Source organism: Pseudochaenichthys georgianus, chromosome 19, assembly GCF_902827115.2.
Source record: "Pseudochaenichthys georgianus chromosome 19, fPseGeo1.2, whole genome shotgun sequence".
In the NCBI taxonomy this organism is placed as follows: domain Eukaryota; kingdom Metazoa; phylum Chordata; class Actinopteri; order Perciformes; family Channichthyidae; genus Pseudochaenichthys; species Pseudochaenichthys georgianus.
In genome coordinates, this window is record NC_047521.1 from 3,447,622 (window position 1) to 3,471,246 (window position 23,625).

General features: G+C 41.4%; 1 protein-coding gene across 4 annotated transcripts in view; it reads left to right on the top strand.

The window, feature by feature from the left end:
• Positions 1-23,625, top strand: part of rbfox3a (RNA binding fox-1 homolog 3a) — a 960,486-nt gene that overhangs the window by 134,729 nt on the left and 802,132 nt on the right. For all 4 annotated transcript variants that reach the window (XM_034107791.2, XM_034107794.2, XM_034107792.2 and 1 more), the window contains exon 2: positions 11,559-11,653. The gene's annotated coding sequence lies outside the window, so the exon portion shown is untranslated. The remainder of the gene's footprint in view (positions 1-11,558; positions 11,654-23,625) is intronic.

Here is a 23,625-nt window from a genome sequence, read left to right on the forward strand (position 1 = left end):
TTTTAATTGATGGTAAACAGAACTTCTTTCCATGACATTTTTGCACATTTTTGAGTTTACATTTTTTTTTATTGAACAAACCAATGATGCTACAAGCTGGACTAAATCACTTATAATTAAATTGAAGCTGTCATCATTAATGTTTTATGTAAAGGGAGGTTATCTTAAAAAATGCTTGTTCGCTGAGGTGACTTCAGATTAATGTCCCAAAGAAGTCAATCAGTCAGCTTGTTTCGTATCCATGATGTCACACCGATGATACACTGTGCCACATCCTATTAAAGCATCAACAACCACCAGTCAACAAGCATCCACACACACACACACACACACAGCTATCTGTGTGTCCGCTGCTCTCCCTCCCTCCCTCCCCTCTGGCTTACATGACAGCAGCAACGATGATATTTTGTCAGAACACCAATCCGGTTTTAGAAAACAACACAGCACAACAACTGCTGCTATTAAAGTGGTGAACAATATAATTGAGGCATTGGACTGTAAAAAGTATTGTGCAGCTCTATTTATTGATTTGTCAAAGGCATTAGACACAGTTGATCATATCATCCTGACGGAAAGACTTCACAGTATCGGCTTATCTAGGCATATCTAGGTTGGTTTTTAAATTATTTATCAGCGAGAACCCAATGCGTCCAATTTTCTGGGTCCTTTTCTTCCTTCCTCCCGATAGCAAAGGGTGTGCCACAAGGTTCCATATTAGGACCCATTATTTTTACCATATATGTAAATAATCTATGTAATGATTTAGCAAATGCTTCTTACCATTTTTATGCAGATGACACTGTTATTTATTGTTCCTCCGCTTCTATAGAGCAAAGTCTAGATTTCCTCCAGTCTGCCTTTGATGTCATACAAACCCATTTATATCAACTAAAGTTGGTATTAAATGCTGAAAAATCCAAAGTAATGATATTTTCGAATGGCAAAAAGTTACCATCTATTCTACCCAAGATGTGTACTGCACAAGGGACTGACATTGAGAGGGTCACTACTTACAAATATCTGGGATTTCTTATTGAACAGAACTTGTCTTTCAAGTTACACACGGAAAATGTTGTTTCAAAGCTAAAAATAAAATTAGGTTTCTTTTACAGGAATAAATCATGTTTCTCTTTTCAGACAAGGAAACATCTGATATCTGCAACGTTTTTACCTGTATTAGATTATGGTGACCTGCTATACATGAATGCCTCTGACCAATGCCTAAAGAGCTTGGATACTGTGTACCATTGTGCCTTACGATTTATCACTGGATGTGGATATCGAGTACACCATTGCACTTTATATGCTGCTGCTAATTGGCCATCTTTGTCTGCTCACAGACTTTCCCATTGGTTGGGTTTTATTTATAAATCTCTGCTTGGGTTGGTTCCCTCCTACATTTGCACATATATGTGTCAAAGAGAAAGTCCATATGGCCTGCGCTCCCAAGATTTTATTCAGATGCTGGTCCCTACAGTGAGAACAAAACTGGGTAAAACAGCTTTTAGATATGCTGCCCCCACAGCTTGGAACAATGTACAGAAGGAGCTGAAACTCTCAGATGTCATCACTATGGGGGAATTCAGGTCCATCTTAAAGGACAGAGAACACGACACCATTGGTCGATGTGAGTGCTCGTATATCCTGAAATCGTTTTAAATGTTGCCAGTTTTTGAATGATTTTAATAGTTTGTTTTATTTCGCATATTGACTGGCTAATGTGCCATTTTATTTGTGTTTTACAGCTGTATTTGTCTGCCTTTCATGTCTGTGTTTTATCCGTTGTAACTTTGTACATGCTGCCCTTCTTGGCCAGGTCGCTCTTGGAAAAGAGATTTTAATCTCAATGAGTTTTTTACCTGGTTAAATAAAGGATATATATAAACGAGGACAAGCTGTTTTCCCTGCTGATAAATATTCCGACACACCGCTCCTGACAGGCCGGGTACACCAGGCAGGGATTGGGATGGACAGGTTTTGTGAGTTTTTGTTTGAGGGTCCACGTGTGTGTGTGTGTGTGTGTGTGTGTGTGTGTGTGTGTGTGTGTGTGTGTGTGTGTGTGTGTGTGTGTGTGTGTGTGTGTGTGTGTGTGTGTGTGTGTGTGTGTGTGTGTGTGTGTGTGTGTGTGTGTGTGTGTGTGTGTGTGTGTGTGTGTGTGCGTGCGTGTGTGTGTGTGTGTGTGTGCGCGCATGTGTGTGTGTGTGTGACAGGCCAGTCGTCTCCATGGTGCCAGGGCAGCGTTCTGAATCGGCCCGAGACACTCCCTTTGGTCGGAGCCGAGTGTGTAACTAGACCTCTGTTGTCCCCCCCCTCCATACTCCTCACCTCTCCCCCCTCTGCTCCCTGCCTCATCAGCTCACCCAAAGGGGGGGGGGGGGGTGCTGCTTCCTTGCCAGCCAGGAAATGCTGACATGTACAGGCTGGCATGCTTTCACTTGGAACAATCTCCCTCCTCTCTCCTCCCTCCCTTATTTCTAGTGTGGGATACTTACTTCAGAAATGTAATCCGTTACAATAACTAGTTACATTAATCAGTAACCTCATCTGAGTACCAAATATAAAAGAGTTAGATCAATGAAAAATATTAGGTCCAACTTAATACTATTGCATTCAACTAACCTACAGTAATACAGTTATGTGACATGATACATTTAATTCAAGTCAACGCTTCATTTTTTCAGTGTGCTTTTGGAATACCTCAATATAAAATGCAATGCAAATAAAAACAAGAGAAAATAAATAACAATAGGATGTTTTCTACTTAAGTTTATGTAACAATGTAACCTTAGGGAAGAAGATATTTCATATAAAAAAATGATCAGTAATAGTTTACAAATGCTGTTTATCCTTAATACATTAATCAAAAACACACACACTGTATTTTTGTTTATAAATCAGGTATCCATCTGTATTCAAAAATACTTTACCTCTTTTTGGTATCCTGATTACGTAATCTCGTTACATGTAATGGGTTACTCCCAAAGCCTGCTTATTTCTTTTCTCTTTTCCTTTGTCTTCCCTTTGCGGTCTAAACCAAACGTCCAGCCAAAGCAAAACATAGAGTGGGATATTTATAGAAAGAAGAGATAAAGCGGGGGGTAGTGCCTCTTTTTTCCTGGGCACAGGGGATTCACTTTTTATTATAAATGTTTCTCCGCTCTTTCTTCCCTTTCCCAGCTCCTTTTCTCTGCTTTCCTCCCATAGCGCTTTTTTATGCCATTTTCTTTCTTTCAACACTCACTTGCCAGTTCCTGTCCCCTAATTACTGCTCTTCTATGGATGGCTGTCCTCTTTCAAACTAAAGAGGCTTAACAGAACACAGTGGAGAGGAACAACACTGAGAGGGAGACAATATTGGGTTGTGGAAAAAAGGGTGAGGCATTACAGAACAGGAAGAATACATAACGTGGAAAAAAACAGCTTAAATGACTGCCAGCGTTTGAAATGAATTGATTAATGGATGTGTTACTTATGAGAGCGATGTGCTAGTGTGAGGGGAGAGTGTGAACATGTCGCCTAATGGCAGTGAGAAACTGGATTAGGTTGTGGAAGCGGTGTGCATGGGGCTCCAATAAGAGTGACACTAGGTGAAGACTTTGAAAGGACTGTGACGATGGTGCGCAGTGAGCCCATTAACCATGATCAGATGTATGACATATATAGAGACAATTCTAAGAAGGATAACAAGTCAGGCGTTTACAATTGCATTAACGGTCACATGTCACGGCCATTTCCACTGATCATAGTTCCATTGTTGAGGTCTACTAGAATAGATTTATACTGTGCAATGTTCCAAACTCACATTGGTTTCGCATACAGCATCTCTGTAAAGTATGTGTATTCACTCTCTCCACGAAACGGCTCGTTGCAGCTCTTGCCCCCCCCTCCCTGTGAGCCCAGTGTGCTCCGATTGGTCGGGACGTTGTGAATCGCGCTGAGCTCCGTGGAGGTGTGATGTCCTTGTTTAGCGATACACAGCCAAACTCACCCTGAGCACACACAAAGTCACAGCCGAAGTAAACACAATAAGTGTGGCTTGATAGTGAGTAAGAAAAAGGTTGATAAACGCTGTGAGAATGGGTCTGCAGAGAGAATTTCCCCGCGATCCCAACTGTCTGTTATCAGCCTGCAGCCAGGGAGGAGAGATCAGCAGAGCTGCATGCACTGAGTGTGTGAGGAAGTCGTGGATTGGTCAATTTGGACCAATCAGCGGGGGCTTAACGTAACGGCTCCACGGATTGGTCCATTTCGTTCCGGGGACGACATGACATCATGATGTACCCGGAAGAATCAAATGGACAGTGACGTATCTCCAACGAGGCGTTTTGGGGAGGTATTTTCTGTGTTAGAGTTTTACTCGCTACATGGTGTACTTTGAGGGTTTTGACTCTGCACACTGTTTACATGCATTAAAACCTTCATAACACACAAGGGGACGGGCAATAACCGGAAAAGCATGACATGTCACCTTTAAGTAGGCAAAAAAGAAAACACCAACAATAGAGTGGTGCAGGAATGAGTCTTAAAACCTTGAAATGAGTTAGCATGTTAGCACTTCTGGTTCCATGTTACATGTTTGTGGTTTGCCGCCTTACATAAGGTCTGTGGTTAACACAAGCTAAAGAGATGTTCTAGTTTTGTTCTACAAAATATAAAACGTCAGTAGAAACCGCACTCCTTAAAGTCCAAAGCTTCAATGTTTCATCAAAAAAACTGTCGATACAAGTCATCACCTTGAACATTAGCCGCCTTGAGCTTAGCGGTGGTGATGCACGGCCATGCAACCGTTATGTAGTTTGTTTATGGGCTCACGTTTTACATTTTCGCTCCAAATCTTTGGAGTTGGTGTTAATATGTGGATATTGTCCTGCTAAATAAAACCTGCAACTTTTATAAAGGTGTGTTTTCTGCTATATTCTGAAATCTAACAGCCGATAGCAGCATTCACATCAGGTGACTTTGAGGAAGCATTGTGGCATGTGAAGTTTTCAGGCAATATTAGTGGAAACGATACAGCCTCTCATTTCAGTCACAGCAGGAGTTCACAGAGAGTGGCTTGCAGCAGTTGTGTGATTAGACAATGTAACTAGTGGTTGGTAAACTGTGACTGGTAGAACACTGATACACAAACATAGTGTGTGTCTCATAGGTATTGGCAAGAATCTGGAGACACAACACGTATTATGGTAAAGGGTTTAAGAATTATATTTATTTTTGACATATTCCCATACCATGAAGGTGCTATATTGTGAATGTTATCAATCTACTATTAGGGAAGCTAATAAAAAGGAATACACATATGCACAACCTCTGAGTAGGCCTATATAGAGAGTACTTATTTTCTGCAATGCAATCAAATGTAGGGATTCACATTTGCATTCATCACAGTCCATTCAGCATCACAAACAAATTACAAACATAACTTACATATACAGTATGATACAGTGGGTTTTTTAGAAACAGAATATCATGATCTTTTTTTCCCCCCTACGTGTTCTGAAATATAAACACAACCGGGACAAAGTACAACAACAATAAAGGTTACATTTTTTCAATTGCCTCTGTCATTTCTGCACATTTCACACAGAATGTGTCATCTTTGTAATCCATGTGTAAACCCTCTGACCTGTATGTGCAGTGCAGTATCAGGCTCACTGCTGAGATGCTGTCACTAGGATCTGTGTGATCTTGGCGATATAACAAACATCACACATGCACACATACACACGGAGAATAAGATGCTGGCCATGTGTAGGCCACTGTGTTCCCCTGAGGCATTGTATACTGTCATGTTGTTTATGTGTTTGAGTGCCTGGGTTGGGCAATATCCACACACGGATGCCTCTTACACACATCCTGTCGTGTAGTAGGACAAGTGGGTGACCCTCCTGAGCACGTAGTTACATTACATGTCACCAGGGCCGCCTTAATGCACGGGCTGACCTGGGCTGAAGCCAGGGGCCTACGGAGATCGGGGCCTACGGAGATCGGGGCCTATCATGAGCCAATTAAAACAATTCAAATATATATTTTTTTTATTTCGGGTGTTTTTTAAAAATTTTAAATAAACAAAGTCTTGGCTTTCAGAATATGACACTTTTATTTCCCAAATCACACGATAAATACATTTTTGAAGCTTGTAAAGGGAAGAAGACAGCTCTCCCTCGCCACTCTGCTGTTCCACAGCGCCGCCCCCCCTCCCTCCGGCTGAAATTATGAATGTAAGGCGTACAGTAATCATAGATAACACGGCAGGGTCCGTTACAGTTTGTTGTCATCTGATTTCAAATAAACAAAGTCTTGGTTTTCAGAATATTAACCTTGTTTCGGCAAATTCAGATGATAAATACAACTTTGAAGCTTCGGCATAATTACAAGCGGAGAACGGAGTAACTTGAAACAGCCGGTGTTTCTCGTGAGTGAAACACAATACACACAAACGCAAAAATACACAAACACACACACGTATACACACACTCGCGAGCTTCCCCCAGACCAGTAATCTAAACGAAAATATCTTCCCTCCGTAGTATTTTGATCATTTGCTCCGCTAACCAATCAGATCGATGGATTCCAGAGATGACTCCGAAACAGTCCGTGGGCATCACTTAACAGCCAATCAGAATGAGAATATGCTTCACATGTGACTTATTCAAATTGCGAGTGATTGAGTGACAGATGAAGGTTGTTTAGGAGAAAATGTCGGAGAAGAAAAAGTTTGAGAGTGGCGCTCGGGAAAGGAAATTGTTGAGGGAAACGGAGTTTCGAGACCAGCAGCTGTCACAAAACATGTCGAAGCCTACAGGTTATTTTAAACCTGTAGGCCGGGATGAGGAGGAAGGACAGATGAGTTCTGTACTGAGCGGCAGCGGTGCCGGCCGTGGGGCCTCGGAGCCAAGTAGGCCGTCTGGTTCTGATAGCGATGGAGTAGCGGGAGAGGAAAAACAGACAGGAGGGACATTATCTGTTGGAGGAGATGAGAGGACGACGAGGACTTGCTACGTGGAGGGGAGCCAACGGCAACCGGACAAATACATGAGGGAGGCCCGATACGTCACTCATCTGGAGGAGAGGACCAGGCGCGCGTAGAGCAGAGTGGAGAAGTGCGATCACAGAGCCTGCCGAGGCTATAAATGACTTTCATTCGTTGTTTAAATAAGGGGCCTACAAAACCAGGGGCCTGATGGCACTTGTTAGACGCTTTTGTATGTAAGTCACTTTTATCCAAAGCGACTTACATACTCAATACTGTGGGCAATCCCCACAGCAGCAATTTGGGACTGACTGACTGACTGCAGTGGGGTTTGAACCTGTGCTCCCCTGATCCCAACACTAAGGCCCTATCCACTGCGCCACACACCTCCCTAATGTGGATGCTGTTGACTGTGGTGACAGTGCTGGCTGTCAAAGTGGTGAAGCTGTTGTGTTTAGAGTCATTACTTCCATTATGGCCGCCTGTTTACAAAAGGTCAGGCTCAACTCAGCTGACAGCGGCTGACTCGCTGTCAACAGGATCCGGATCCCATTATGAATGATGAGTCCTGACTCATTCAAAAGTCTGAGTCATGTGTGTTTCTGCCACTTTTCGTTTTAGCATCACCGCAGTTCTGAGGTCACTTCCAATACAATGTAGGATTTCAATCAGGATCCTCCTCCTCCTTATAAGGCTTTGAATGGTCAGAGAATATTAGAGAACCGCTAACTCCATGTCAGGTCCTCTGAGCTAGGCCTGAACTTGGGCTGTGAAGCTCTCCAGCGCTACTCTTTCACTGGGAGTCATTATCTCTCTTGGGTGTTGCCTAGCTAAAGCCATAGGTGTGTGTGTTTGTGCTTGAGGTAGTACTCTGTCAGGAGTGGCAATGAAGCGGCATGGTGATGCAGTGTTTAGAAATGTCTCATCACTGAAGGACTGTTATAGCGTTGAACCTGCCAAATGGGCCTTTCTGAGCTCTGCGCATGTCAGTTGGGTTTTTGTCCAGATCTTCTGTCTTTCTCTGTAAATCGGCGACTCTAAATCGCCCGCGGTTGCCCTGTGCTTGATAGGCGACCCGCCCAAACGTACGCTGTTTCTTGCCCAGTTTCTGTGTGTTTCTATCAATGTATTTGCCATCATGGTTGTTACTGTATCTCTATTACAGTATGATGTATTGAATCACTTTGGATGAAGCTTCCTGTCTTTATTGAATATGTCCGTTGACAGTACAGAAGTGATTAATATGTTTGCAATACATGTAAGTAAGAGCTGTGTTGATTCCACATTGTTGTGTGTATGTGTTGAGATTAAACTTGAATGCACAAGTTATTTGAGGATAGAGCATCTTCAGCCTTGACACGCATACCATGTGTGTGTGTGTCTGGGTGTGTGTGTAGGGGTTGTTCCTTTGTTCCTCTGAGCCAAGGCAATGGGGAACAGGGTTCTTACTTCCGTCTCACACCAGTGAACAGGTGTGGGGGGTCAGGCGTCTGGAGTGTAGTGTGTGTGTGTGTGTGTGTGTGTGTGTGTGTGTGTGTGTGTGTGTGTGTGTGTGTGTGTGTGTGTGTGTGTGTGTGTGTGTGTGTGTGTGTGTGTGTGGTGTGTGTGTGTGTGTGTGTGTGTGTGTGTGTGTGTGTGTGTGTGTGTGTGTGTGTGTGTGTGTGTGTGTGTGTGTGTGTGTGTGTGTGTGTGTGTGTGTGTGTGTGTGTGTGTGTGTGTGTGTGTGTGTGTGTGTACCGAGAGTTGCTGTAGAACATGTCGAGACGTGGCGCTCAGTGGCATGGAACTGATTGCCCTGCCAAACCCTGACAATTACCATCCGGGCTTGGAGACATCACCACACACATACACACACTTTCCAATTCCAGGCTTCAGTTTTGTGTCTCTCTGCCGCCCGGCAGCCAGTGGGGCTTGTCGTTCTCTGACCATCATGTCATGGAGGGAGATGTGGAACAGGAAGATATACTGTGCAGCTAATGTCTCTTTCCTGCATTCCTACATAGTTGTACTCAATACAATAGACACAATACTACCAACGCTAAGTATGTGCTATATGTGCAGTAATGGCATTAGACACTTAGCCACAAGTTACAGGTGTTATCTACGGGGTGAAGGAGATAGACTAGAGTGTTGTGCTACTAAAGTGCTGTCAGAATGATCATAGTTGTAAGTTCAACACAGGAACAACCTGAGAAATGACTCCAATACATCCAAAAGTAGAAAGTAGGAATATGTTGTCCAACACAAGTTACTTTGAGGTGACAGCAAGAAAAGCCCTTTGAATAACACAAAGTGTTTTTGGTTAATCTGTGAGCTTCGTTGATCCCATGGTTGAATTGATTGGTCAGGGGTAATTATGATGGGTATCCTCTTTCCTCAAATTAGCAATGCAAACATGATCTGGCCTTTCAACATAACAAGGGAATATTCAAATCGCATGTGCAGAAAGTTAACTGTGAATACTTTTCATAAAATACTTTTAGTTTCTGAGAAACTGTTCTGGGCATCTAGTTGTGTCATTCTCCAAGACACAAGTTCCAAAATGGAAAAAAAGACATCCCTTTCCTTAGCTAAGTTGTTGTTTTCAGGTATAAAAATGCAAATATGGATTATTATTATTATTATTTGTATTATAAGTCCACTTCTAAATGTACAATTGTTAAATGTAATGGCAAAAATAAACATTATTTAAATAAACCAAAGCTGGTATTGGTCTAGATTGCGTACAAAGAATGCTTACAGTAAAGGCAGAATGTCAAAAGTCTGAAAAGCACACTTTTGTGTTGCTTGCTTGACCCCATTATATTGTTACTGGCTTCAAAGCCATGAAAGAAGTTCCTGAACAGCTGTATGAAAAGCCAAGTTCGTACATTTGTGTGTCTTCGTTAGAGGTAACACATGCTTGGGTCATGAACTACACACTGAGATGTCGTACGTGTTCTTATTACTGATGTGCACTCTATGCATACTACATGTAAGTGTTGGCAACCCTTGGTGTTCAACAGAGCTATTTTGAGCCCACCATCATTATCATTGTCCTCAAGTTGATATTTCTTAAAATATACTAATTCACATGGTGAAATCTCTGGCAAGGTAATTATAAGCGTGTTGAGTTTGACAGTTTTACTTTTGGCAGACTTCCTCTCTATAAGTAATAATAATAATAATAATAATAATAATAATACATGGGACTTTTATAGCGCTTTTCATGAAACTCAAAGACGCTTTGACAGAGAATTAAGAAGAGAAAAAAAGACAAGAGAAAACAAAAAAAAAGAGATAAACAAAACAGAAAATAGGGGGGGGGGGTCAGTGGTTGAATGCAGTGTTGAACAGGTGGGTTTTGAATGCTGTGAGGGAGGAAGCATCTCTGATGGATTGGGGTAGTGACTTAATCCGTGGGGTCAGAGGACACGCTGGACAACGTTCTGTTTGGAGTTTGACAAAGCATAGAAGACAGAAGCTGCCCGTGTGACTGTGTGTACATGTGCTGACTCAGCCGTGATGGATGGACAGTCCATTCAATAGAGCCCTTGGCAGGTGTTGGAGCACCCTGTGGTTTATGGTGTCTGCATTAGAGGTTAACAAGAAGATGGTCATGAACATGCTGTCGTCAAATGCCACATATGACGTATGAGTACGCAAGGATGTACTTGGTTTTGTGTCTTGGTCTCTATCTCTTGTCACTCACAAACACACAACACTTCTGAAACATTTGCGATGGTTTTTTCACACAGTAAAAAGTTTAAGTCATCAGGTTTGTTTACTAGTTTCAAGTTTTCAGATGTTATATATCAGTTCCATCTTAGCTTCAACATATTTGTTCATAGGACAATTGGTCATGTCTAACCCTACTTTCTGGATACACATTTAGATAAATGAAGAGATGTTGTGTGGACCTGAGGACACACAAACACGAAGCTACAGTGCAATAACACTCTGAAACAAGCCTTGCTCGGGTTAGGGTTCTAAGAAATATAGAGACTATAGTAATGTGTTGCTGGGTGAACTGATGGAGATAGAGGACAGAGTGGCGCAGTGGTCTGTGCGTTGGGGAACTCCAGTTCGAAACCCGCTCCCGCCCCACTGCGTCAGGCCGGTGTGTCCTTGGGCAAGACACTTCACCCGAACTTGCTGCTGTGGGTATTGTCCACAGTAGATCACCATTACATGTATGATCTGTATGTGTAATGTGTATTTGTAAAGCGCTTTGAGAGTCATTGATAAAGCGCTATAATAAATATAAGGATTATTATTATTATTATAGAGTCACTTTCTTTTCTTGTCCCTGCTATTACCTTCCTGCCACATGTTTCCCATGTTCACCCAGCCTTGTATTGACGGAGCACCGTTGAATATTGACCGCCTTTGCAAAGGTTAAAGCATTGACCGTGGCAAAGGCTCATGGGAAATATGCTAGTGTCCTTGAGCAAGGCACTGAATTGCAACTTACAATTGTTCTTCTGGCAAGTGTTCTTGCTTTGACCTTTGCGGGTTTTACTTCAAAGATGATGGGTGTTTGTTGACTTTGATAAATGAGGTCAGTTCTTTGAAGACTCGTTCTCTGTGTGTGTTTCTCCATCAGACAGTCGGATAGACCAAGAGATGCTGACAGTCTGAAAGAGGCTCCTCTCTTTCCTTCTACATCCCGGCCACAGAAGACCACGTCTCTTCCAGCAGGTAGGCCTCAACACTGTTCTCACCTGTGTTAAGAAGTGTATTGTACTTTTGACAAAGACTGATCGCAGCAACATCCACATGCCGTGTGTGTCATCAAAAGCCGTAAACATCCCAACAATGATGTCAACACAACACACGCCTTTATCAGTTCAATACACACACAGCACAGCAGTTACTGTGGATGACAGTATTTCTCTGTGTAACGTATGTTCCACCATCTCCTACAATAACCTCCTAGAATAGTGAAACGCACTATAATACCTGCCCTGATTGCAATATATGAGATAGGATTCGATTGATTTGATATGTGTCTTTTGCTTCTCCAAGGTAACGCAAAGATACATGCACTGTGCATAATACAGCATACAATTAAAACATGCACAAATAAACTGTATACAAAGTTCAACGGTACTAATGGGATGGTATCAGAATGGTGTTTCCTGATGTGGTCATGCTGTGTTCAAGCATGTTTGGCATAGGAGATCAAATATGGTGTGTAAAGTTTCTGGGTGGTCTCAGGGACCCTACATCAACAGATGGGAGCAGAGTCTGAGTGAAGTGATTGTGAGGTATCTGCAGTTCTATGTTTAGACTTTCTGTGTACAGTCAGATACAGTTGTTCCTGTGCATTTCCAATCACCTTCCCTGCAATGTTACAAACCTTTGAGTGCTCTTTAGCCTCGAGGTGCCATACCATGCTGTTATGGTAAATGATCAAATGCTTTTTATCGAGGATTATGCATGGCATCCGCTTGATGTTCCGCTTAATCCCAATCACCATATCTCCTCCAACACGCTTAAAGCTATTATAATTATAATAGCTCAAACTCAACAAGCTTACATTGAAATGATTGTCAAGAGGATGTATTGTTATCCTAAGATGAAAACACAACATGTGGCCGATATCAGTGTGCAGTAAGTCAGATGTGTTGGGTACCAAACAGAAATCAGTTCATCAATGCAACTAATGAAATGTTGTGAAAAACACAGATCTCCTTTGCCTTTCTGCTAATGCTACCACATGTTCAGATGCATGACAGACAGCGTTCACCGAACACCTGTTTGAATACACTTGGTTTGGTTGGTTGCAGTGTGAAACACAGGCAGGGCAACTAAGGATGCATGTACATATGTGTTGTAAATGTCCCCATTGTGGAACGAATAAACGATGTATGAGTGCAGCTCTAGCTGTGAGCTTTAGAGCACCAACCTTACCACTTCCTGGGGCCATTAACATCTGTAATACAAATGTGTTTATTATTAAACTGTTGACAGTAGTACATGATCCATCCTCTTCAATTTGCTCTCAACAGGCTCCAGATTGATGCATTTAACTCTAACGTGTAAAGCAGGGGTGGGGAACCGTATACGGTCCGCGAGACCATTTGATACGGCCCTCGAGGTAATTTATAAAGAGGAGAGGAGTGGATCTGACTAGAGGAGGTCAGATCCACCTCCGACTTACATCATGTTCACATCGATAGGAAACTAATTTGCACACATCTTGTGTCCATATCTTTCTGTTTTGGTGGTCATGCCACAACCGTGCACGTGCATGCATACGCGAGTCATGGTAAGATATCTGGAGGTTGCTTTTTCTTTGCACAGCATGAAAGAAAGGCCAAATGAATGGGCTGTGATTTTAGTATCTTTAAGCAGAGGTTGAGTTCAATCATTTGCACAGCCCTCGGAGGATGTTGTAAACATTGAAATGGCCCTTGAGAGGAAAAGTTTCCCCACCCCTGGTGTAAGGCATTGTTTTTAAAAGCCCTGACCCTCCTAAAAAGGTCAAGAACTTCCCACCTCATCTCCTAAAAACATGGAGGGGGCACCCGTCACGTCCTTATTTAGCTTCTTCATACCTGATTTGTTCTGGCACCACCTCCGATGTGATAGAAGAAATGTGATAAAAGCACGAATCCAAGTGATGAAATATTATAAATAATATCAACAACTACCAATGGATCAATCTTAGTGAAATGAAAGTGAAAATAAGTTGAAACGAAGGGATGTTATTGAGGTTTCTCCCCTGCTCCATGTGTTTTGGCAGTTTCCTATCAAAAAATTGTCCAAATATTGCGTCCTCTGCTTTTTGTGACACCAGAGAAGAATGTTATAAAGTGCTGCCTGCATTGTATTTCCCCATATGGATGGGTTCATGTAGCGCTGACGATGCAGGATGAGTTTAGTAAACTGTCCAAAGAATAAGTTGGCTGTCCGATGTGTTGTGACATGTTTTTAGTTGTTCTCGCACAAAACATTGAAAAAGTTGGGCGAGAGGCATCGATGGGGCCGAAGAGACTTTCTGAGCTGAAGTGTTTTTGTGTGTGTGCTCTCACAGGTAAACTGATTTTGTTTTTTAAAAGCAGCAGTTTCTGAACCTTTGGGGTAGATTCTGGATGGGCCCCACAATTAATTTACCTTTTCAACCTTTCAGCTCTTCCTCCTCGTTTGCCCCCCATAAAAACCCCTGAACATCACTGAAATATATGCATAATATATTTGCAAAAATAAACCCCCATTTCTAGACCAGTGATTTACACAGCCTGTCCTCCTACAAAAAACGACCATATAGGTTGATTGTTCAGCAGCTAAATACGACCCAGAGTCACGTTTTAAAGTGTAGCACCTCTAGTGGTCGTGTAAGAAACAACATGCTCCTGTCGATTGCAAATGCTCCGGAGGGTCGTTTATTCACAAATAACCCTCTCTGGAAAATCCTAAATTGTGGAATAGTTTAACCATTAAAATGCTTTTTTATTAGATTTTTAGCGAGAAGTGTATATTGTACTTTTATAATCTACGTCCAGTGGATGTGTAGGATCTACAGTTTGATAGATATACGAAGATGATTTGAGGTCTCGCCAGGAGAACGTGTATATGGGGCAGCTTCCATGTAAAGTTAGCGTGGGTGAAAACAGTATTTCCGGTCTCGAAGTTTTCATAATAAAACCGGAAATATTCGCCACACTGTCAAATGATTACGCAGTGATATCTCCATTACTCATCCACTAAAAAACATCAGATTATCCTTGTTAATTACACAATATTGATTGGTTTAAATTGTGTGCAATGCTTTTGTGTTTTTAACCTTCGATTCGGAGAAACAAATGTTTTTTTTGGAGTTTAGACACTACAGAGTTTCCGAAGACACTACACTACCCAGAATCCCCAGCTATCGTTTGGGACTACAACATCCGCCTTGCTTTACAAACCCCGTGATTAGCCCTCAAGCTCTGTGATTGGATGTTGGAGTGGCAGTGCGACAAGGTTACGCTGTCAAACAGCTCTTTGAAATGGAATGGAACCACGCCAGACTATCCAAAACTGGACTTGGACGGGTCCAGCCCGGCCCTCCCCCCCAGAATTACACTTGCTGGCTATTGTGTGTTTCGCAACATGTTCTATGGCACGTCTCTACTGAATTGTAGTTTTAAAAGACGTTTTCGTATTTCCCACAATTAGAAGTTGCCAGTATTAAACTGTATACATCCCTGCAGGTTTAGGGGATACGAAACACATTGGTGTTATCAAATTTAAAACATATAATTAATACATGGGTGAAAATTGCTTGTGTCCATAATGGGCAGCATTAATACCACATGCCAGCTAAGGTCAGAAGAGCTTTATTTAACAGCTGGTCTTATGTCTGTGACCCCTCCTGTTGTTAATTGATAAGCCTGAAACATGCACTTGTCAAGGTTCAGATGCACATTTAGCAAATATGGAAGTAGCCATCGATCATCTTAAGTTAAGATACTTTATTGATCCCAAGTTGGGAAATGTTTTTGTTACAGCAGCATGTACTACTTTGTTCTACTCCACTACAATTCAGAGGTTAACCTGGTATTTTTACTCTACTACATTTATTTTTGTTACTTTGCAGATTCTGATTAATGATGTGAAATATAAACAACCCTTAAATCAGACTTTAGTTACACCTGAGTAAAATTCAGTTTGTCTGTTTTGCACATCCTCCTGTTAATATCTTTGGACATCCTGCACTAAACTGTTTTATTGTAGAGATCACTACAGTATCTTCTTGATATTTTCCATTCTATCTTTCTATCATTGACCCCTATTTTGTATGTAGGCTACTCTTAATATTTAAATGTTTTCATGAAATATAACTTATTCAACAACTACATTCAATAACGTGCTTTAACCACTAGGAGGTGCGGTTTAGACCAGTGGTCTAGTTAATAAAACATAATATGACTAAACACTTTATTGTGAAATTAAAACAGAACACTAAAGGGAAATACCGTTTCAGTCTCTCGATGTGAAGCTTATGCATTGTACCATGCACTTGTATAGACCTGTAACAGTCAACTGCATGAGTTGGAAAGGTAGTTCAGAAAATCAGTAATATCTTTAAAAACTACAAAAAGGTCCCTTTCTATCAGCTGTGCACCGTTATGGTGTAAATACAGACTATCTTCTAATTGGATCAAATATAAAAGTCAGCCGAATTAGTGTTGATACTGCAAGGAGACGTATTGTGTGAAAAGAAATGTAAGATGTTGTTTAATTGTTGATATATTTATGGTCCACGTCACGTATTCAGTTTTGGCGGCATCTCTTCCAGTTTGTCAAAAGGTCTTCTGATCAGGGCTCTATAAATACATATCTAGGGCAGATATGTAATATTCAATGCAGCCGAACCGTGTATTACAATGCCGTTATGTGATGACTTTCAAAGAGAAAAGCAAGAACACTCGGAATAAAGTATTATTTATTTTTTTTAAATGTTTTCCGATTTCATATCACATAAACACCATATCCCAACGTGCATTGCGGCGTGATTTTAGCCTATCAAAAAATAAAGGTGTCTCTCAGAATCGGACGAGAAAAACCTATGGGAAAAACACAAAAGCATTGTACACAATTTAAACCAATTAATGTCGTATAATTAACAAGGATAAACTGATGTTTTTTTAGTGGATGAGTAGTGCAGATATCACTGTTAAATCATTTGATCATTGGTTTTATTATGAAAACGTCGAGACCGGAAATACTGTTTTCAACCCGTAACTTTACATGGAAGCTTGCCGCAAATACACATTCTCCTGACGAAACCTCAAATCATCTTCGTAATATCTATCAAACTATAGATCCTACATAAAAGTACAATATATACTTCTCGCTAGAAATCTAATCATAAAGCGTTTTAATGGCCAAACTATCCTATAATTTAGGATTTTACAGAGAGGGTTATTTGTGAATAAACAACCCTCTGTAACATTTGCATTGAACGGGAGCACTAGAGGCCGACAATTTTTAAATATAATTGTAGGTCGTATTAAGCGCTTGAACAAACGATATATTTGGTCGTAATAAGGGCCTGAACAATCGACCCATTTGGTCGTATGAGTTGGAGGACTTGTTGGATTTACAACCACTGTACAGTGGGAAATTGTCCAATTTCACCTAATTGGCCCAACAAATATTATTTAGTTGTTGCAAAAAAGTATCTTTTGTTGAGCGTCCATCCAATGTAATGAAATACTCTTCCATGCCAGTGGTTGGCAGTAGGTAGCGCATTAAAGACCGTAGTTTATTTAAAGTTAAGTGATGCGCGGTAGAGGTTGCGGTGACAAGTCTAAAAGCAATGGATAAATGTATTAAAAAACTTCTCAGGCTATCCTGCACCCAGTGGGAGACCCCTCACCCAACCACCCCAACATTCAGCTCCACTTGTAGCTACCTCTCTAAAAATGTAGACTCTATTTATGTTTGTCTGTTCATCTCCTACCGGAGTCCGAAACAAACTGTTAAGGCACATTTTTACTCAGAATGCATCAAAGCACATCTTATGCTGCGTTCACACCGGACACGATGCGATGTTGGGGGTGGCACGATTACATGTAAAGTCAATGCAAAGACGCGGACAGACGCAAATTTGCTCCGGCAGCGCGCATGATGCGGTTGACGCAGCGTGATTGAGGCGATTGAAGGGGGGCGCGATAACTGCTCGAGTTACATTTGTTCAACTCAAAAGTCAAATTCACCTGACGCGTTCGCACGGTAGCCAATCAGCGGTGAGGATCTCAGCCTGCCGCCCTTCACTGACGTTGAATCAAAAAACCAAAACATCAGCTGTTAGCACACCGAGCTCACAGCTCCTCATATCTGTTCAGAAGCTACAGGTTAGCTTAGCCTGATCGATCCAATCTTCATTCAGAAAACACGCATTTTAAAAGGTTCTTCGCCTGCCGTCTGTCTGCACACTTGTCAAAGCGTTAATTCATGGTTTTTACTAACCGGTATCAGTATGTTGTTATTCCGGCATCATTTTGAAACGTGTATTACAATTAAATCACGGTCAAATATGTTCATTTTGTTGTAGTTGGTATCTACCATAGTATTTACATGGAGATAAGCCCCGCCCCCTGGCCAGCGTGTCTTGTTTGAATGACGCACATAAACACAGCTAACAACCGCGGTGAAACTCGAGCGATTAGAGTGATGCGAATATTCGCATCGCGTCCGGTGTGAACACAGCATAAGACACACACACTACTGTCATGTCCTAACCATAGCATGCAGAGAAGCAAGACAACAACCACAGGATATCTAACACAGCCCTGCAAGAAAAAGGCCAGACACAAAAACTGATATCAACCTTCATGTTGTGTCTCATGTCTCAGTGCTAAGGATTCACCATTTTGTACACAATGCAGAACGATAGATACTATTGCCAAAGGCTCTCTTACCTGGAAATCTCTCTCTAACATTGCATTTATATAATAATTGGATGTAGTCACCTGGACATTACTCGTACTTGTTTATGCATTATACTCTTTTGAAACCTCCCGTCTGATATTTTGGCAATCTGGATTTTGTTGGAGCCACAACAGACCATATTTTGACAAGAAAGTGAAGCTGGGGAGGGGTGGGGTCAGATAGGGCAAGTTACCGCTAGCACATACTGTTAGCAGCTAACACTCTCCCTTGATAGCTAGCTTAGTTAGCTGGGGCATCCATTATATGATATTCTTTGGAATGCCAAGTTTGGCTAGCAAAGAAAAGGCTGGTTTGTGATGAAATTAAAACTAATAATGACTACTGATTATCTTTAAAGGAGCCATTTATGCTCATTTTCAGGTTCATATTTGTATTTATTATATATTTCCAATTTATTTGCATTCACAGTATTTTAATAAATCCCTTGATATTTAATACAAACTATATCAACCTGGATTAGATTGATGATTTGTTATCTATGAAGATCAAGATGTATTCCTGTATGAATTTGTCATGTCTGCTAAATGTGAAACCCTAGATGAATCCATCTGTCGTAAATATAGGAAATACTTGTGAACAGGGACAGGAGCAAGCAACCATCCGTTACAAACTGTGACTAGTTAATTTATCAAGAATAATGAAATAGAAGGTAATTTATTAATAATCAGTGGTATGTGTGTACACTAATGCTGTTGGTGGTAAAGTCCTTGTTTGTACCATGGCACATCTGCTCTCCTTCTCTTCTGTTTCATTGTTGTGAGGGACACTGGAAATCAGCTCTATGAATAGTGATGCTGCCATCCCTTTGTCTTCGCTGCGTATCGCATTAGCTCCCGTTAGCCGTCTCAGGTCCAATCGGGAGAGCTGATTGACTTTAATTGGGGATTGAGACAGAAAAAAATACAAAGTAAGGAGGAAAAAAGGAGATAAAGAATACAAATTGAATTGCAATGAAGTGGAGAACACAACTGTGAAAAGTCGTCTAGCAGTGACTTGAATGTGATTAGCGCACGGTGCTCGGTGGGATATAACATGTGTTTCTGTTAAATGTGCCTCTCGATGTTTCTGTACAGGGTTCTTGTGAGTTCACTCATGTACACAAGTGTCAAACTTGGTGTTTGATTTACAGCCAGGAAAATATACTAAGAAATTATATTGGAAAGGTTGAAGGAAAAGTGATTGAGGGAGTTATGTTCTCGGTGACCTCTGTGAAAATAATAAAGTGAAGAGATAATGCTGACGGGGTCATATTTTCTGCGGTTGTTTTCTCCAGTTCTTCTTCCCTCCTTCTTTCTTCAGCAACATCCAACAGATGACAACTTCATTAACCTCAGCCTGATTTATTCAGTGAAGCACATCATTTTGGAAATGGATGCTTGTTTTTTAAAAAGGACAGCAACACCATCACTCTTAGATTGTTTGTTGTATTTTCCTCACCTCTGTCTCACTTGTCGTTATTTCTGAAAAGCGGATGGTGGGAATAAATCCGGGAGGTTGTCAAAAAGGTGCTTTTACCTTGTTCTATCCCAGACCTAAGGAGTTGAGCACCAACTCCATCAAACTGATTAACCAGGCGGAGTGCGTTTGAGCTTACACTCCATTTGACCCGCTGCAAACTACATCTCAAGAGGTCTTCAAACACCCAGAGAAGTCTTCTGTAGAGAGTTACAGAAACAGCCCACAGCGATGCATGACCCCATAAACTTCACATGTACGGTTCACTTTAAAGCGCTCTGTTGACAAAGTGTAAAGAAACGTCTCATTAAGCGGGGAGCTGAAGCAGCGGCATCGCCTTACTGTTAATGATTCTGGGATGGATTGTGTCAGGTGGAGACACTTTTTCACCCCACACACACCTTCAAAGGCTCACCTGACAGGGCAGAGATGAAAAGCAGAGGGAACAGGAGGCAGCGGGAGATGTGGAGAGTCTGGGTGAAAGGTGTGGCAGATGATGGAGGGGGAGGAATGTGTGCGAGGGAGCGCAACAGGGGGGTGAGCACTGCACTTAAAGCGTTATGTATTTAAATGGTTCTTCTGAACATGCATATGTGTGTGAAAATATATAAATACATATGTTAAACATTTTAAAGAAGTCTATATATATTCCTAAAGGTTTTGGAGACAGCTCTGCAACAGATCGTGCTGTGACAAATCAATCATTCTCCTCCTACGGTGGCCGTCAGGTGCAAACGTGCTACAAATATTAAAAAACAAAAGTGCCTAAACATTGTAAATGAAAAAAACATCTTCACCAACTTGACTAAACAGCGTTTACGAAGAACTAAACGCTGCAAATACAATAATTCTGCAAGAAGCTCCAAACACCACTAAAACGGTTGTCACTATGGCCACAGTTGGTCTGTTTCACAATTGTAAGTGTTTTGTCAGTATATTTTAAATGACTAGGTTAGCTACGTTAGCTAACTAGCTAACAGCAGATCTGCAATTATATCGGAAAGGAGTCATACGATCACATTGTTCAAATATCCCAATAAAAGCTATATTTCAGGTAACGGTCCATCAACAGTGAGAGTTGGCCAACTTTATAATCCCCGAACGTTACCAACAGCTCCGGTTCCAGCGGTCTGCGTCACTTTTTAGTGTCGCCTGATTTATGTTGTGTTATGCGCTTCTTGCAGCATTTTGTATTTTCAGTGTTTGGTTTATGGAGCAGTTTTAGTAAATGTTTCGACAAGTATGTGAAAGTTTTCTAAATGCTGCATATGTGTTGTCAAGGTGGTGAAGATGTTTCTTTATTTGCATCGTTTTTGATAATGCAGCGCATTTATCCTGACGGAAATATGTTGGGCTGTTGTAGTGCATTTGCACCTGTCGGCCACCGTACTCTTACTCATGCACGCATTATTCCAATGCTGCACATTTCCAAAATATTTCTGCATTTAGCACCTACAGTACCAAAATGCATTTTGCTGGCAGGTTGCAGGGTTCTTGTTGTTCACTGTGAATGCAATGCTCTTAGTAACAAACACTTAAATACTTAAATAACCAAGCTTCAATGAAATTATACTTTTGTGACTACAGCAGTTGATTGAGCAAGACATAATGCAAACACCCACATTCATTTAAGACCGAATAGGCTGCCAGTTAGCCAGCTAGCGTTTGCTATCTGGGAGCTGTCGATAGCAGTGGAAGGTGAGCAACAAGTAGGGGCCGTTATCCAAAACACAGAGATACAGTCAGCTAAATATATAAGTTAGTTGTTGAAAGGTAACATCTAACAACAACAACGAAAAGGAAAACCAACAAAACAAAACAACTTAAACTGGAGCTAGAGCTAGAAAGGAGAAAGCGGCGAACAAGCAGCGCCAGCGTCCATCTCCCTCCGTCTCCCGTTAAATGTTTTTTGCGGAAACATTTATTCAGAAGTGGAGATATAGAGCAAATATATGGGGAGCAAGTCAAAGAGAAAAGTAGAGCTAACATTGCAGCCTCAAAATAAAATACATTATGCAATAACGTTGTTGAATATCCCCATAATAATATTACTAAACCCGACCTAGAATCTACGAGAGTAACATGACTCAGAGGATGGGAACGCAGTTATAGACGCAGGAATGGGAACGACTACGAATTAGGAGTTCTCGGTACGGGACAACACAGCTGCAGCAGGACACGTGTTTCAGGTGTGCATTTATGGTTGGGCGAAAAAATGTTCGCCAAGGGGTTCCACAAGGCTAAGATAAGATGGAGGAGAGAGCAGAAAAAGCGCATTTCAATAACCAATACTTCATATGAAGCGGCCAGTGAACTCAGGTCAAGTGGAGAAGAGCAATGGGACACAAACCACATTTCACAGAGCATCTGCACCCCTGTCTATGACGAGGAAAACACAAACACAGTAATGGCAGTGATGCAACCCACCCAACTGAGAAAAAGATCAACGGGCAGAGACCTAATGTGAATTATCCAAAAGTTGTTGAAAAGAATAATCAACAATGACCTGACCAACATCTCAGAGCAACAAGTGGACATTGGAAATGCTTGAAAGGATGGCTGACATTCTCTAACACTACGTTAGAGGAGCCTTTTGGAATGAGCAATGGGGAATGTAGAAAAGCTTTACCAGTGCCTTATAATTACAGGAGAGAATAAGATAACTATAACAGAGTCCACAGAGGGAAGGTCTTGTGCTGCTTCAAGCTTACACCAAGAGTCAGTTCAGAACTTTTCCCCGAACAGGGATATTAAGGAAATGTCATTGGAATAAGGAACACAGAACAACACGGTTCTATAAAGACTGGTGAAATGTATCATCCATTAGGGAAAAAAGCAAAACTTTAGAAACAAAACCCTAACCTCACTGAACATACAAGCAGATCATCCTAAAGGACATTCCTCAAATCAACCTCCTAAATTAAGTATGGGCACAAATCCCCATAAATTGAAAGAAGTAGAGAACACAGTATATATAAGCACTACAAGAGTGATGCTTTCTTTGGAGGCTCAGGAGGATAGCAAGGCAGAGGCAAGTTATACCCGAGGTGTGGCAGAGGGATGGTGGCTTGCATCAGTCATTAGTCAATTCCGGCTAATCAGCTTTCTAAACGATGAAGGGGATGATCTTTTTCAGCATTGTAGCAAAGAGGCTGTCAACTTACCTTTAGAAAAAGTACTATGAATAACTCACACCTTGGATCCTTACAGATGTATAAATGGTTTTACAGTGCATCACTATTCACGTGTGTCATTCTAGAACCTGTCATTTGAATGAAACTGTGTTCATAATAATTAGACCCTAACTCAGGAGCCTGTTAAACCTTGTCCTAACTTAAAGGGGACCTATCATGCGAAATGCAATTGTTGATGTCTTTTATACATACATATGTGTGTCCGCTGTGTCGGGGAACTCACGCAGCGTCAGAAAATAAAACCCTCTCTCTTTTCCTCCGTACCCAAATCTCTAAAAACGGGGCTACAATGGAGCTTATACAGATTTGTCATCCGCTATGACATTATTTACGTCATAACGGATGGCACCCACGGCCCTATCAGACACGTTGCTATCAGAAACAATGCCTGACGTGTTTTGGATGTAATATGGCCTTTGTTTACATTAGCAAGCATTGCAAACACTGTCGATTCTTGTTCAGTTTTCTGTGACAATCTTCCTCACCCTCTCAGACTTTCAGTTGCGCGCGCTGCTAAAGAGACGCGCTACCATGGAAACCAAACAATGGTGTAGCTGTATTACAGTCCAAGTGGAA